This window comes from Rosa chinensis, chromosome 4 (assembly GCF_002994745.2).
Source record: "Rosa chinensis cultivar Old Blush chromosome 4, RchiOBHm-V2, whole genome shotgun sequence".
In the NCBI taxonomy this organism is placed as follows: domain Eukaryota; kingdom Viridiplantae; phylum Streptophyta; class Magnoliopsida; order Rosales; family Rosaceae; genus Rosa; species Rosa chinensis.
The window spans coordinates 32840694-32854796 of NC_037091.1; the positions used below are offsets into that span (position 1 = coordinate 32840694).

The 14103-nt window shown below is 40.7% G+C and overlaps 1 pseudogene; it reads right to left on the bottom strand.

Moving 5' to 3' along the window:
* Window positions 1–1290: 1290 nt before the first annotated feature.
* On the bottom strand, window positions 1291–5526 carry LOC112198242 (annotated as a pseudogene).
* Between the last annotated feature and the right edge of the window lie 8577 nt (window positions 5527–14103).

Consider the following 14103-nt stretch of genomic DNA (forward strand, 5'->3'; position numbering starts at 1 on the left):
AGAATCTGCAATAGTGATATTGTCGAACACCAGACCTTGAAAATCAAACCAACTAGCACTACCAAGTTTGATTGCTGTATCCCATATTTACCAGCGCATATCATAGATGAATTTCCATATGTACACACCTCTTATATGCAATCCTAAATGTTCCTTATTCTTTGCTTAGAACAATGACATCATTTACTGCCACTAGCCGCAATCTAAATAAAAAAAGCCAAGCATACACCTGTTCTTGAATCATGGTTCTTTCTGTCACCAAATGTTTACAATCACATAAATCCCCTTGCTTTGTAATTAAAAGCGCAAATGAAGTGTAACCACTCCCCTTTCGAACAATCTACAATATAGAATCGCAATCATTCCCCATTATGCAGCAAAGTAGCAGATGAAGACTAAAGATGGAACGAAGGAGCACCTAGCACACTACTAGAATTATGGCCCCAGACATCGGCCAAAAACCGATGAGAAACAAAAACCAAACCGATGTCTTTGTGGGTGATGAGAAAGATCTGGAAAATGCAGACATCTGTTTTTAGCCGATGTCTAGTATTCGTGTAGACATCGGTTCCTAATTATAAATCGATGTAAATAGGTTTAAATGATAACAAACTTACATGTTTTACTATTGTTAAACCCACATTTTATTGTATTTAATGATTAAAGAAATATAGATTACACAACACAAGTTTGCGTTTTAACATCGTTATTGATTTAAGAATCGATGACTGATACTGTTACAGACATTTTGGAACCGATGTCTGGTACTCAGTAACATATCGTTTTCGACAAAAAATCGATGTCTGTATATTTTAGTAACATCGATTTCCATTTTGGAACTGATGTCTGGTGCTCAGTAACATATCGTTTTCGACAAAAAATCGATGTATGTATATTTCAGTAACATCGATTTTCATTTTGGAACTGATGTATCTGTATTCCTAGACATCAGTTTTTATGGTTAAAACTGATTTCAACTTTATATCTAGACATCATACTAGAAAGTACGTCCGCGCGATGCTGCGGGTTTAGGCGATAAGAGTAGTAATCACAATCTTATAATGTTTGCCGAATATGATATCATTTTACATATCATAAAAGCTGGTTCACAAACTTTTTCACTAACTCTTACAAACTCTCTCTAATTCTTCCATTATCAAGTCTATACATTCCTCCATTTCTGCCTTACAGATCACCAGCCTCTTCCACATTATAAGTTGAATTAGATGCAAGAGAATACTTCTGTGTGGCTGAAAATTCCAGCATGACCAACCTATATATAATCTCCTCCATTTTGGATACAAGGGACGAATATGCCACAACCAACAATTCCATAGTCAAAGCTTTGTTTTCTTTTCTTCTTTCACGTTTGCTCTTCTCTTCGTGAAAAGTATCTACACAACTACAAAATTCAAAAATCAATGATCAATGATCAATTCATGACAAAACAAACATACAGGGGCGGACCGACATGGAAGGCTCTATGGGCTTGAGCCTAGACAAGATTTTGGGCTAAAAACCCTTACGTATATATATTTCTACCTTTCAGGCCATACCCAGCCAGGAGAATTAGTAATGTGTCAGGAGAAATTGGTACAAGAAGCTGTGGATACACTTCTTGATAATGGAATCCGTGGACAATCAATGAGGGACGGTCATAATATCTCCTCTCGCAGTCTCGCCCAGTCGGCCCAGATCGAGTCTCGTCGTCGCCGATTCTGTTTGCTACGGTGCTACCAGTGGCGGAGAGAGACAAAGACAGAGATAGAGAGACAGAGATTCCATGTTAGTTGAGCCGCTGAGGAGTGAGGAACTGAAGAACTGAGGAAATGAGGATCTTGAATTCTTGATCATGGTCACCTGGTCGGTCTCGGACTCTCGGTGACTCGGTCAGTTGGTGGATAGCCTATGAGGCTTTGATGAATTGATGATTGTATTTTAACTATTTTTAGTTAGAATTACCGACTAAATGCAGAATGACTGATGTCTTTGATGATAAAAATAAATTTCGAAATAAGATGGAAGATGAGTTTTTTGATGATTTGATGGTTCTCTACATCGAAAAAGAATTTGCCGATAGCCTTGATAATGATTCTGTGATTGCTGAGTTTGAAGTGAGTGGGCCTCGGAGGGTATGATTTAGTTAATTTATTGTTGTTTTACAACAAATGTATGCTTGTAGTTTTTAATTTACGGGGTTTGGTTTTATGTCCCCTCCGTTGTATGTTTTGATTGAAAATAATAAAGGCGTGAGGATGAGCCTCCCACTGGGTTTCAAACCTCAAAAAAAAAAATATGCACTTCTAATCAGCCTAGACAACAATTGAATCCTGGATCCGCTCCTGCAAACATAACAAAAATCAATCACTGTATATCACTAAAAATACAATCTTCCAATTACAAAAACACCTCCAATTTATCAAGTTATCAATCAGAGCTACTGGTCAAACCAAAGCTGCTGGTCTTGACAGAAAAACCGTAAACTTCAGAGGCAAACAGAAAAACCGTACTTACAAAAAGAGTACTTACTACTTTCAGAGGGAATTAATTACCTAGATGCATAGGAAGAAATGAAGGAAGAATCCAAAACTCTGGGGGCATAGGGTTGCTTCCAGACCAATCAACAAACCAAGTATCTACAAGAAATTATTTTCGTACAATTATAAGCACAGCATTTGAGGCTTTAAGCATATTGCAGCTAGTCTCCTCCTCGGGATAAAAATATAACTTATATGTGTAATGAATACTGGCAGTCACCAAATAGTCCAATTTTGTCTAAATTAGCATAGTTTATTTGAAATAAGGTATTGATCAACGTCCTTTGGTGAACAAATTAAAAGATTTGGGTGCCCTGGCATTACTGGTATCCTTACCGAAAGCCAAGTCTTTCCCCAAGAGGGCATGTGTGTGACACCATCATGATCAAGAATCCACTTTCTAGCTCTTGGACAAGCATTGTCTTGGCCCCCATCATCATGTCCTTCTCCGAGAATACGCATACAAATATAGCTGAGAGCTGTGCTGAACATGGTGCTGTGACCTTCGATGTGTAGTCCCCAGCCACCATCGTCATTCTGCAGTACCCGAAATATACACTAAAGATTAGATTCTTTAATCTTTATACAGTTGCAGATTGAAATGGAAAGATTTTGGTCATAATTGTGCTAATAAATGTTAAAAACTATATGCACATGATGTTAGAAACTATATGCACCTGTTAAAGATTCTGGTTCCTGCAAAAGAAGAGATCAATAAGTTGAGTATTTATACCTAAAAGAGGGCTTTGAGTACTGAACCGATATTTGGAATTTGAGAACAACATCTTAACTATCACTCCAATTAATCAGGCATCTGATTTCATTTTCCCCCAAATAATAAAGCCAAAACTTTTTCCAGATAGACTACCTGTTTCCTATCCAAAAATACACTAGACTGCCTAATACCAAGATAGAGTACCTGTTCACTGTAGGAAGATTCAAAACCACCTCAAAGAACTTCTCCAAAACTAAAAGCAAAGCTGCCTCAGTTACTGCAGGTTTGGGTGCCACTACTGCCTTGCTGTCAACCAAAGCATCCATCCCTGACTCACTAGCGTCTGTGGTTCCTTTCGTTGCTACACTATGCTTTTTCAGAAAGGCTGCAGAGAAACCAGAAGCCCAGACCTACACAAAGACAAGAATTAGATTGATTAGACGGTCAGCTAAACAGAAATCATCAAAAGAAACCTGGGAAGCCAAAAACAATTAAAAAAGCATATAACTTCCATGAAAAACTCAAACAGCTGTTTGAAAACAGGAAAAGAAACATAAAAGGTAACTGATAACTCATCCAGTCCCCAGATAGAAATAGAAACCGGACAACAAATAAAGGACAGTAGCTGGAATGAAAGAGGTGGGATTAACAAGTACTGGAGTTTTAAGACTAATGACAAGGAACACTGAAGTAACAAGGAAAACTCAAGCTAACCAGCTCTGTAAAACAACATTGGGGAAGGTCTTGGTGTTAACTTCTGCTGTCAGAATATGATTAACCAAATTAAAGTATTGCATTACTAGTAATTTCACATGCAGTCGATTATAGTATTGCACCACTAATAGCATTTATATACTGTAAAACATCATCCATATCTTGATACCAATGGTGACTTGGACCAAAAAGAAAAAGAAAAAAAAACATTGAGTATGTGATTGTAGATATGGTCTTTCAGTTTTTAGCAAGCATTAGTACAAAATCTGTGTTCTTTCCCAGCTGCAGAAGTGCTATTATCATTTACCTGCGGGTCAGGTGCTGCAACAGGTGCGGAATCCACAATGCAGCCCCGAATCCTGCCCATTACAGAAGGATCGTGCTTCTGGAACTTCTCCAACATTACACCATACCTGTAACATGAAACCCAACAAACAAATGAAGAAAAAATCTTAGACAGGCAAATCAGAGATGTTAACATATCATATTGAGAGTTTATGCATAAAAGAGAGAGAAAGGGAAAGAATACACTCACGTTAACCATCCGGTGTTGCTAAAAGTATGAAAAAGCAGGTTCTTTCCCTGCTCCTCTTCTAACCAATTAGCCAAATGACTGACAAGCAGGTCAATGTGGTGTTCGACTTTACCACCAGGCTGGTATTTGAGAATGTCAGCCATGGGTAAAGTACAGGTAATGATGTGAAAGCCCTAGGAAGTATTCCAGTCGGCATACCTCTTGAGATGCTTTTGCTTTGCTCCTAACCATCCAGCAAAACGACCACAGTCCTCATCTTTGCAGATGAACAATCAGAGGTGCCGGAAACATCAAGAGCATTTGGCTCAGGCAAATGCCATCTGTAGGAGACGTCAGGGACGGAAGCAGATGATGATGTATCATGTTTATATGGAGTTGGGTTGGGCGCTCTGGCCAAGTGTGCAGAGTGATAGAGCTTAAGAAGAGCTGGGGAAGATGCAACCGACAAATAGAGGGAATTGCAGTGGGAATTGGGAATTGGGAAGTTAATGGTGGGAACAGGTACTTGAATTCTGGAGACAAAGGAGAGGTTTGCGAGTTTAGAAAGCGAAATGTCCGATGACAAAGTTGTTGTTGTTGAAGTAGATAAATCCGAGGAGGAGACGTTGGAGTTGGATTTGTGAGAGGGCAGTATGAGGGAGAAGTCGGAAGAAAAAGAAGCAAAGCCAACAGCGGTGGCGGTGATTAGAGGGCGTTGAAGGATTCCAGACAAGGAACCCATGATGAAAATCTTAATCTCCTTCTCCTTCTCTTTCTCATGCCAATATAAACATAATAATGGAAGAAAGAAGAGAGATTGGGAAAGCAAACTGCAAATGGGGGAAAAGTGAATAGGTAAACTAAACAAATTGAGCTGCTGAAACAAACAAGAAAACAAAAGCCCCAAATTGAAAACCCTAAATCATGAACTCACTGGGTACGCACGGAGAGAATCATCTATATCTACGAACGCTTACCTTCCAGTTGCTCCATGGTAGGGACTTGATCAGAATCTGGTCGCTTCACTGGCGGTCTCTCTGGAAGTAGCCGTCGGTGAAGAGAGAGAGAGAGAGAGAGAGAGAGAGAGAGAGAGAAAGAGAGAGAGAGAGAGAGAGAGATTGATTGTGCATACAATCGAGCTTGAGAGAGTTGAAGGGAATGGAGGTGCCCAAGATGGCTAGCTCAGAGGCGGAGGAGGAAGACGAGGAGGTCGGGTGAAAATGAGTTAGGGTATGGGAATGACTCAAAGTCAATGCAAGTCATGTGAGAAAAATAACTAAGTGTGGGGGGAATGAAATTTTAAGTCCCGCGTTTCTCAAATTTTTCAACTTAGTCCCTCCGCGTTTTTGTAAATTTTTCGTACGAAACTTTTCTCATCGGTTTCTTTGGTGACTGATGTCCATAATAACAATAGAAATTGGTTTCTTCACAAACTGATGGTAACATGATTTTTAACATCAGGTGCAATCCTGACCGATTTAATAGTGGTGATGTCTAATGACATTATTCTAGTAGTGTATAGGATCTCTGTAGAGAAGGGACACTGGAAGAACAAATGTTCCACCGATTCAATAGCATTGGAGCAGACAACACAATGCAGATCCTCCGAATATCCTTTGGTCGACAGAGCAGCTCGAGTAGGAAGAAGGTTCTGCATTGCCCGCCACCCAAAGATAACAACCTTACTGGGGACTTTTGCCTTCCAAAGAGCCCTCCAGACCGGACCATACGGGTCTCCAACTGAAGTTGAAGCGAACTGGTAGCCCATGACAAGATCACAAGCTACCGTATAAGCGGACTTCACTGAGAAGAAACCTCTCTTGTACAATTTCCACGCCACTCGATCTTGACCATGATGTCTACTAAGAGGGATGGAGAGAACCTGTGTAGCCACCTGAGGCTCAAAACACATTAGTACAGCAGCCTCATCCCACGACCATGTAGACTGGTTAATCAAATCTGCAACTCTCTCAAAGACAGTATCTGGAGGCCGGACTAAGGAATGATGAGAAACCTGTGGAATCCAGTCCGAATCCCATATACCCACAGAAGCCCCGTTGCCAATCCGCTAGGTTAATCCAGCCTGCAATACAGGCCTAGCCTCCATATTACTCCTCCAAGAGTACGATGGTCGCTCCCCCATATCTGCAGTGAGGAAAGTACCATGAGGATAGTATAGCTCCTTGAATACTTGGGCTACAAGCGTAGAAGGATGGGAGAGTAAACGCCATCCTTGCTTTGCCAACATGGCCAGGTTATGAGCATGAAGATTTTTGAAACCCAGACCTCCTTGAGCTTTTGGAAGGCACATCCTCTCCCAAGACCTCCAGTGGATTTTTACGTTTATCATCTGTACTACCCCAAAAGAATTGGCAGCAAAGTTGTTGAAGATCGTCACAGAGTGATGTCGGTAACGCATAACAATTCATGACATAATTTGGCAAAGTCTGGGCAACTACCTTGATAAGCAACTCCTTCCCTCCTATACTCAGAAGTTTTTCTCTCCAACTGATGAGCTTTTTTGTGAGTTGTTCCTTCAAATAAGTAAAAATGGCTGTCTTGTTATGTCCAACATGGATAGGGAGTACTAGATACAACCCATGCTCCTTAACACATTCAACACCCAAGATTCCGGCCAACTGATTTCGCATCTGAAGGCTAACATTACCACTGAACACAACACTAGATTTCTGTAAATTAATGTGCCACTTGGAAGGACTGGTTCCTGGAGAGAGCTACTTCTATGCCTCCCGAGCTTTTTGATAAACTTCTTGTTCTGATGTGGAGTATCTGGAGGAATCAGAATGAGAAGCTGTGGAGGGATCGGACTCAAACAGGGTTGGGGGTTGCGGCCTCTGCAATGGCCTAGTTTGAGGAGTATTCCCGAGTCCACAGGGATGCTGCACTGTTGGTGCGAAGTCATCCTCCTCGTAGGAAGAAATGGATGGCACCCACGGAAGATAGGCTTAAGTTAAACGTGGATGGGGCTTTCCTTCCAACTGTTCAGTATGGCGGTACAGGTGGAGTGTTAAGGAATGCCCATGAAGGTTTCATTGCTGCGTTCTCTTACAGGTCAGCTTTCGTTACCTCTCCATTGCATACTGAACTGGTGGCTATCAAGTATGGCCTAGAGTTATTGCAGGCCTTGAATGTTACACAGGCTGTGATTAAGAGTGATTGTCTATATGCGATTCAGGCTATCAATTCCATGGCTGAGAATCTTTCTGATTTAGCTGCTTTGATTTCTAATATCAAAGGTTTAGTGAATGTCATAGGGGAGATTGTAATCAGTTTTACTCCTAGACAAGCAAATATGGTTGCTCATAGTCTAGCTAGTCATAGTTTTGATTCAAATGTCCATCTTGAATGGTTTACTACTGCTCCAGAGTTTATACTGGATGCCCTCTTGTACGATTGTAATCGTATCTAGTTAATAAAGTTTCTTCTTCTTCTTCAAAATTATGCAGCAAAGTAGATTCCCAAACAAATTAAATAATGCAATGTGTTTCTTATTCCCTATTAGCTACAGATACCCGGCCTGAAATGGTGATGATATCTAGAGAAATTGAGTTATCAATGGTAACAGATGCTCACCCCAAAGTCCTCATCAATTAATAACAGATATCAATTACAGCATGTACACTAGCATTATCAATTTTAACAAAATGGCACACATGGCACTTTTAGAATCATTTCATTGTACAAATTACTAACAAAGCAAAAAACCATTGACTTGATACACATTTACGCAAGCGTACGTATCATTGTTAAGATAGGGAAATATTATGCCCAAAGTTATCGTACCACGGGGATTAGTGGCTAACCCACAATCCTTGGGTAATCGGAAATAAAGACACTTAGCAAACAAAGAAAAAGAAAAAGAAAATAAATAAAAATGATACTCTAAGACACCAAGTCTTAGCAATACTCGGTTTTAGTTTTCACCGAAGCCTAATCAAAACTAAGACCTAGTGATGACTATTTACAACGAGATAGAAATTGTCACCAAAAATAGTAATTTGAATTTCTAGAAACTAGATTGCAATAATTTAAATGAAAACTCAAATAACAACTAAATTAAATAAAGTAATGCAAAGTAAGAAATTGAGATAAATTGAGGATTGGTAGCTTGGGGTGAATCCTAACCCTAATTCAATGCTCTAGATGCTAATTTAATTGATATGCAATTTACCAAAGATGGTAGAAGCCCTACCCAAGGCTTTTCAAGACTCAAGGGTCGAAATTCCCTTTCATGGTATTCCTACTCCGGTTCAAGGGCCGTAGGAACTTACTTGGCATGAATTAGAGCCGGTTCAATGGTCACTAATTCACATCAAGAGGCCTAGAGATCGAGGAATTAGGCAACCAAACTCACCATAATTACGATCAAGCTAATCATGTAGTGAACCATGCTTGTACTTCCCACGATTATTAAATCGGGGTTCTAGCTCTAAAATCTAAGGATGTCATCCCCCGAATTTTAATCTAGACTTATTAAAACACAAACCCAAGAGTTGACAATTCCTAAGCATGCATTCTAATCAATTATCACAAAACACAAGCATCCAATAATTAACAAATTCAATATATAAATTAAATTAAGCATCCATTACATCAAATTTGAGTTAGGGTACACAATCCTAACCCCCAACAAAGAAATTACTCACAACCCATAATCATAGACATCAAAATTACAAAATTCGAAGATAAAAGAGTACAGAAGTGTAGGAGAAAACAAGAATTGTCACAATTAGATAAAAAGCTAGTATGCATACCCTTAAATTACAACTCCCACAAATACCCAAATCTTGAATCTAGTAGAGGTTGAAGCCCATGATGAATCCTTGAAGTCTTAGATGAGTTATTCTTTAAATTCCCAAAAGAAAACTAACTAAAATGTGAAAATGGAAGGGGAGGAGGGAAGAGGGCAGCAGCCCTCTCCCAAGGCTAATTGCGGCACTGTTGGTGATAGAATGGAATTAAGGGTGGTCTGGTGTGAGTTAATATATATGGATGTGAGTGTGTGGTGCAATTGAAGAGAATGGAGAGATAAGGTGCACGCGATAAGAGAGAGGAAGAGAGGAAAAAAGAGAAAATAAATATAAACGAAGAAAAAGAAGAAAGCTGTGCATGTGCATGTGAGGAAGAAGGGAGAAGGAAATGTAGGGCTGGGCGTTTTCACCCGATAGACCGAGAAACCGGTTTGATCTGGACCGAAGCCTACCATTCAGGTCGGGTTTGATAGCTGAATTTCTCCATTCGGGCTAAACCGAACCGATTAAAGGGTTCTTCGGGTTGGGCTCAGTTTTCATATTCGGGGGACCGATTAGGCCCAATCCGGACCGATTCTTTGTACTTGTCTACGTGTCTAATTTTAATTGGTTATCAGCTGAGTCTATAGAGGATACCCTAAACTCACTTGCAGGTAATCACCCAATTTCATTTCCAGTCTTCGACCTAAAGACCCCATTCCAAGCCGTCCTCTGCAGTTCGAGAAAACGGTCACCCAACTTCATTTCTTATGTTCTTCACTTCTTCAGTTCTTCTTCACTCTCGACTCTTGAGTGTCGATCAATCACCCATGGATTTATCCACTGCAAACACACCACAAAACCAATCCCAATCCTCAAGCCATTTCGAACCCAATTCAAATTCGGAATCGAGTAATTCAAACTCCAATTCCAAGTCTGATCCCGACACAGAAATTGCTGAGAATGCTATCGTTGCTGCAACTGCAAGTACTGGTACACCATCTTCTGCTGGAACTCCATCTACGATGACATCGTCACGGCCACCAAAACCTAAAAAGAGACCGAGGAAGAGTACATCCACAGGGTCGAGGGAGCGTTCGATGGTATGGGAGCACTATGAGAAGATTGAGTATGTCTGTGTGAATCAGCAATTCTGCAGTAAGTGCAGTAAGCACAGTTTTGCAGAGTTTCTGATGTTTTGTGCAGCTCCATTAGCTTATAGCTTTTATCTGGCATTATGAAAATTGGAAGCAAGTTACCTAGACCGGCTCCATTAGACTGAAATGAGTGAAATATGGAAAAATAAGTTTCTTGGCCCGAAAAACCGAAAGACCGGCTCGATTGTTTTCGGGTTGGTTTCTCATCAGTTTTAACATGCTCAAAAGACCGATCCGGACCGAACCGATAGTGCCGGTTTTGGTCTCGGTTTTCAACTTTTTCGGACCGGACCGATCCGAACCTAGCCCTAAGGAAATGGAATGTGCTGAAGTCATGATGACGTTAGCATGATTCAGATTTTTTTTTTCTCTCTCTTTTTTCCTTTTCTCTTTTACTTTGTTTTGCTTTCTCTCTTCTTTTTATTTTTCTTCTCGCTTCTCTTCTCTTTTCTACGCACTTCCACACATTCTATCAGAATTTAATTTCACTCCCTTGGGTAAATGGATTAGGTCCCTTCTCTGTTTCGAAAGTAAGGGTTTGCTTTGTCTTCTCTAAGGATAAAGTGGTGTCGGTGACTACGGCATAAGTGGGTGGCTTTATGTCCTGGTGGATTCACTCACTCGTCAGTGGCTGGTGTGTTTGCACTCGGGTTCTCGGTTTAATGGAAGAGGTTATCGGTAATTTCATCAAACAGTTAGCGCTGAAGGATACGGAGGTGGAAGTGGTGCTACCTCAAGAGGAGTTGGAGGCCGGCCCTAAGAGATTCTTCCTGGTTGCAAAGTTGTTGACTCCTAAGCCCTACAAAGTGGAGGCTATGATCAGTATGATGAAGAACTTATGGATTCGCAAATCGGATCCACCAGATCGTAGCCGGATTACGGCCTGTTCATTAGATGGTGGCCGGAGATTATTGTTCTCCTTCAAGGGGGAGGTAGATCTGAAATGGGTGTTGTGGGGCTGTCCTTGGTCTTTTGAAAAATCATTGATGGCAGTAGCGATTACGGATGGCATGGAGGATCCTCTTTGGGTATCACTTCAAGTCCAATACTTCTGGATCAGAATTCGGGGATTGCCGCCGATTTTCATGGAGGATAATAGACTGGTAAATACAGGTCGTTGTATTGGGACTGCGATTGGACATTTTATCAGAGCCGTCAGAGGCAGTAGTGCTGGGGCCCTGGGGACTTTTCTTCGTATTCGAGTGGGTGTTGATATGGAGGTGCCATTGAAGAAGTGGGTTCACTTTAAACCTGCAGGTTGGCCGGAGAGTAGGTGATTCGATCTGGAATACGAGCGCTTACTGCATTTTTGTTTCTTTTGTGGCTTACTAGCGCATACGGGGAAGACTTGTCGGAGAAGGGAAATGGGGGAAATCACTATGCTGACGTATGATGCTTTGCTCAATGCCGAGAAGAAGGAAGCGTGGTTGTTGGCTCAACAAAGGTCCTTGGTGCACAAGGGGTAGTCGGTTGAGGTGGATTTTGAGAACTCTGGAGGTGGTCGCAGGTTCGGATTGTTTTAAGAGAAGTGGTCGGGGTGGATTATGAGATCTCCGGAACTCCAGAGCATAGGCTTTACGAGAACAAGGGAGCAACGAGATGGGGTGGAACCGCTGCTAACGGTGGGAGATAACTAGGCAATTAAGTGGGTGTCCCCACCACGTGGAAGGCTTAAAATAAATGTGGATGGGGGCCTTCAGGAGTGAGTCTCAAAGTGGGGGAATTGGGGTTATAGTGCGTGATGAGTTTGGAGCTTTCAGAGGAGCATGGTCCAGCTTTCTGCCCCATGTTAACTCCGTTCTTCATTATGAGGCACAGGCATGTAGAGCAGGTTTATTGTTGGCTATTCATCAAGGGTGGAAGGAGATAGAATTAGAGAGTGATTCCTCTGTCTTGGTTGCTGCCTTAAACCGTCAAGAGGTGGATTTTTTTGAGGTAAGTCGTATTACAGACGATTGCAAGGATTATTTATGTGAATTTGATATTTATGTGAATTTGATATTTATGTAATTCGGCATATCTATAGAGAAGCAAATAGTGTGGCGGATAGATTGGCCCACTTTGCTAGTCTAGGTCATGTTATTGATCTATCTTTAGAGGAGGCGCCTGGTTTCTTAAAGGATGTTCTCTATCAGGATTCTTGTCTATTGAATATGAGCGCTAGGGGTTCAGGTATTACTTCCCCCCCTATGCGACGTAATGAAATAAATAATAATATGGGCGTGGGGATGAGCCTCCCAGCTTGACTGGGTTCCAAACCCCTTTTCAAAAAAAAAAAATTCACTCCCATAATGGCGTTGACCACAGTTGACCCGCATTGACAATTTCGTCCTTTTGTCGGAAACTCCAATTTGCTCCAATTTCGGACTATTTTCTCTCGTTTTCGTAACTCCGCTTATTTTCTAGAAAATAAATAAAAAAGGATTAATTACATATTAATTGACATGAGGATTGGCTTATTTTTAGTATTTTAGATACGATTACATGCATAAAAATGTGTGTAATCAACCATGCATGCATGAAATACTTACCCTGGGCTAACTCAAAAAAGACATCAATTCCCGGCAGATATCAATTCCAAATGGCTCTAGCAATTGATATTGGAGGAAACCCTGGGTTAATGAAATATTGACAATACATGAGATGAAAGAAATCATCCAAAAGTTGCAAAATACATATAAAATTGTCGCGAAGATCAGTAATTTCATGCAGTAACTTCATTACAAACGACGCGTGGTTTGCACCCCTTGTTATCTCATATTGGTGTCGGTGTGCCGAATAGGCTTCATTCCTCATGATGTCTTAAATCAACAATATAATGACTTTGTTTTAGGAAATCAGAAATTAGGAGAGAATAAGCTGTGTCTTTCATTGATAATAGGGGCCTCTTTATATAGAGGATTACAACAAGAGAATATGAGTCTTACAAAGAAATTTAATCATATATTGAATAAGATATCTCCGAGAATATCTGTAAGACAAACCCAATTACAACTTGGACAAGTTACTAAAGTTTGGGCCAGACATATAAATCAGATGTCTTTAAACACTCCTCCTTATGTTGCCCAAATGTGGTGCTCCTCTCGTTGCCTCGTCAAAAACCTTGCCGAGTAACAAAAACCCAGTGGGACAAAAATAACATCCGTCAAAGAAGAAAAAGAGTACAACACACCCTTCACGTTTCGAGAACATACATGTAGACATTTCCCCCTGATGTCTGCATCTCCCCTTGATGACTACGGTCATAGGAGTTCGGATAACTTCCGCAAACGATGCTACCAACATGTTTCTCAAAAGTGGATTTAGGCAATGGCTTAGTGAACAAGTCTGCCACATTGTCCTCAAATCGAACCTAGTTCACTTTGATCTTGAGGAGAGTCTGTTGTTGTTGATTATGCTTGGTGTTGTCGCCTTTGGTGTAGCATTGTTTCATTTGTTCAGAGCAAGCAGCATTATCCTCATAAATGCTCGTAGGCTCATCTGTAGTAGACTTCAAACCACAATTGCTTCGAATATGCGTAATTATGGATCGAATCCATATACATTCACGAACCACTTCGTGAATAGAAATAATCTCTACATGGTTCGAAGATATAATGACTAAGGTCTGTTTTGTAGACCTCCAAGATATTGCGGTCTTACCCATGGTGAACACATAATTGCTATCAAAGGAGGCAAAATCAAGGCTGATTCAATGGATTCTTCTTCTTCAAGA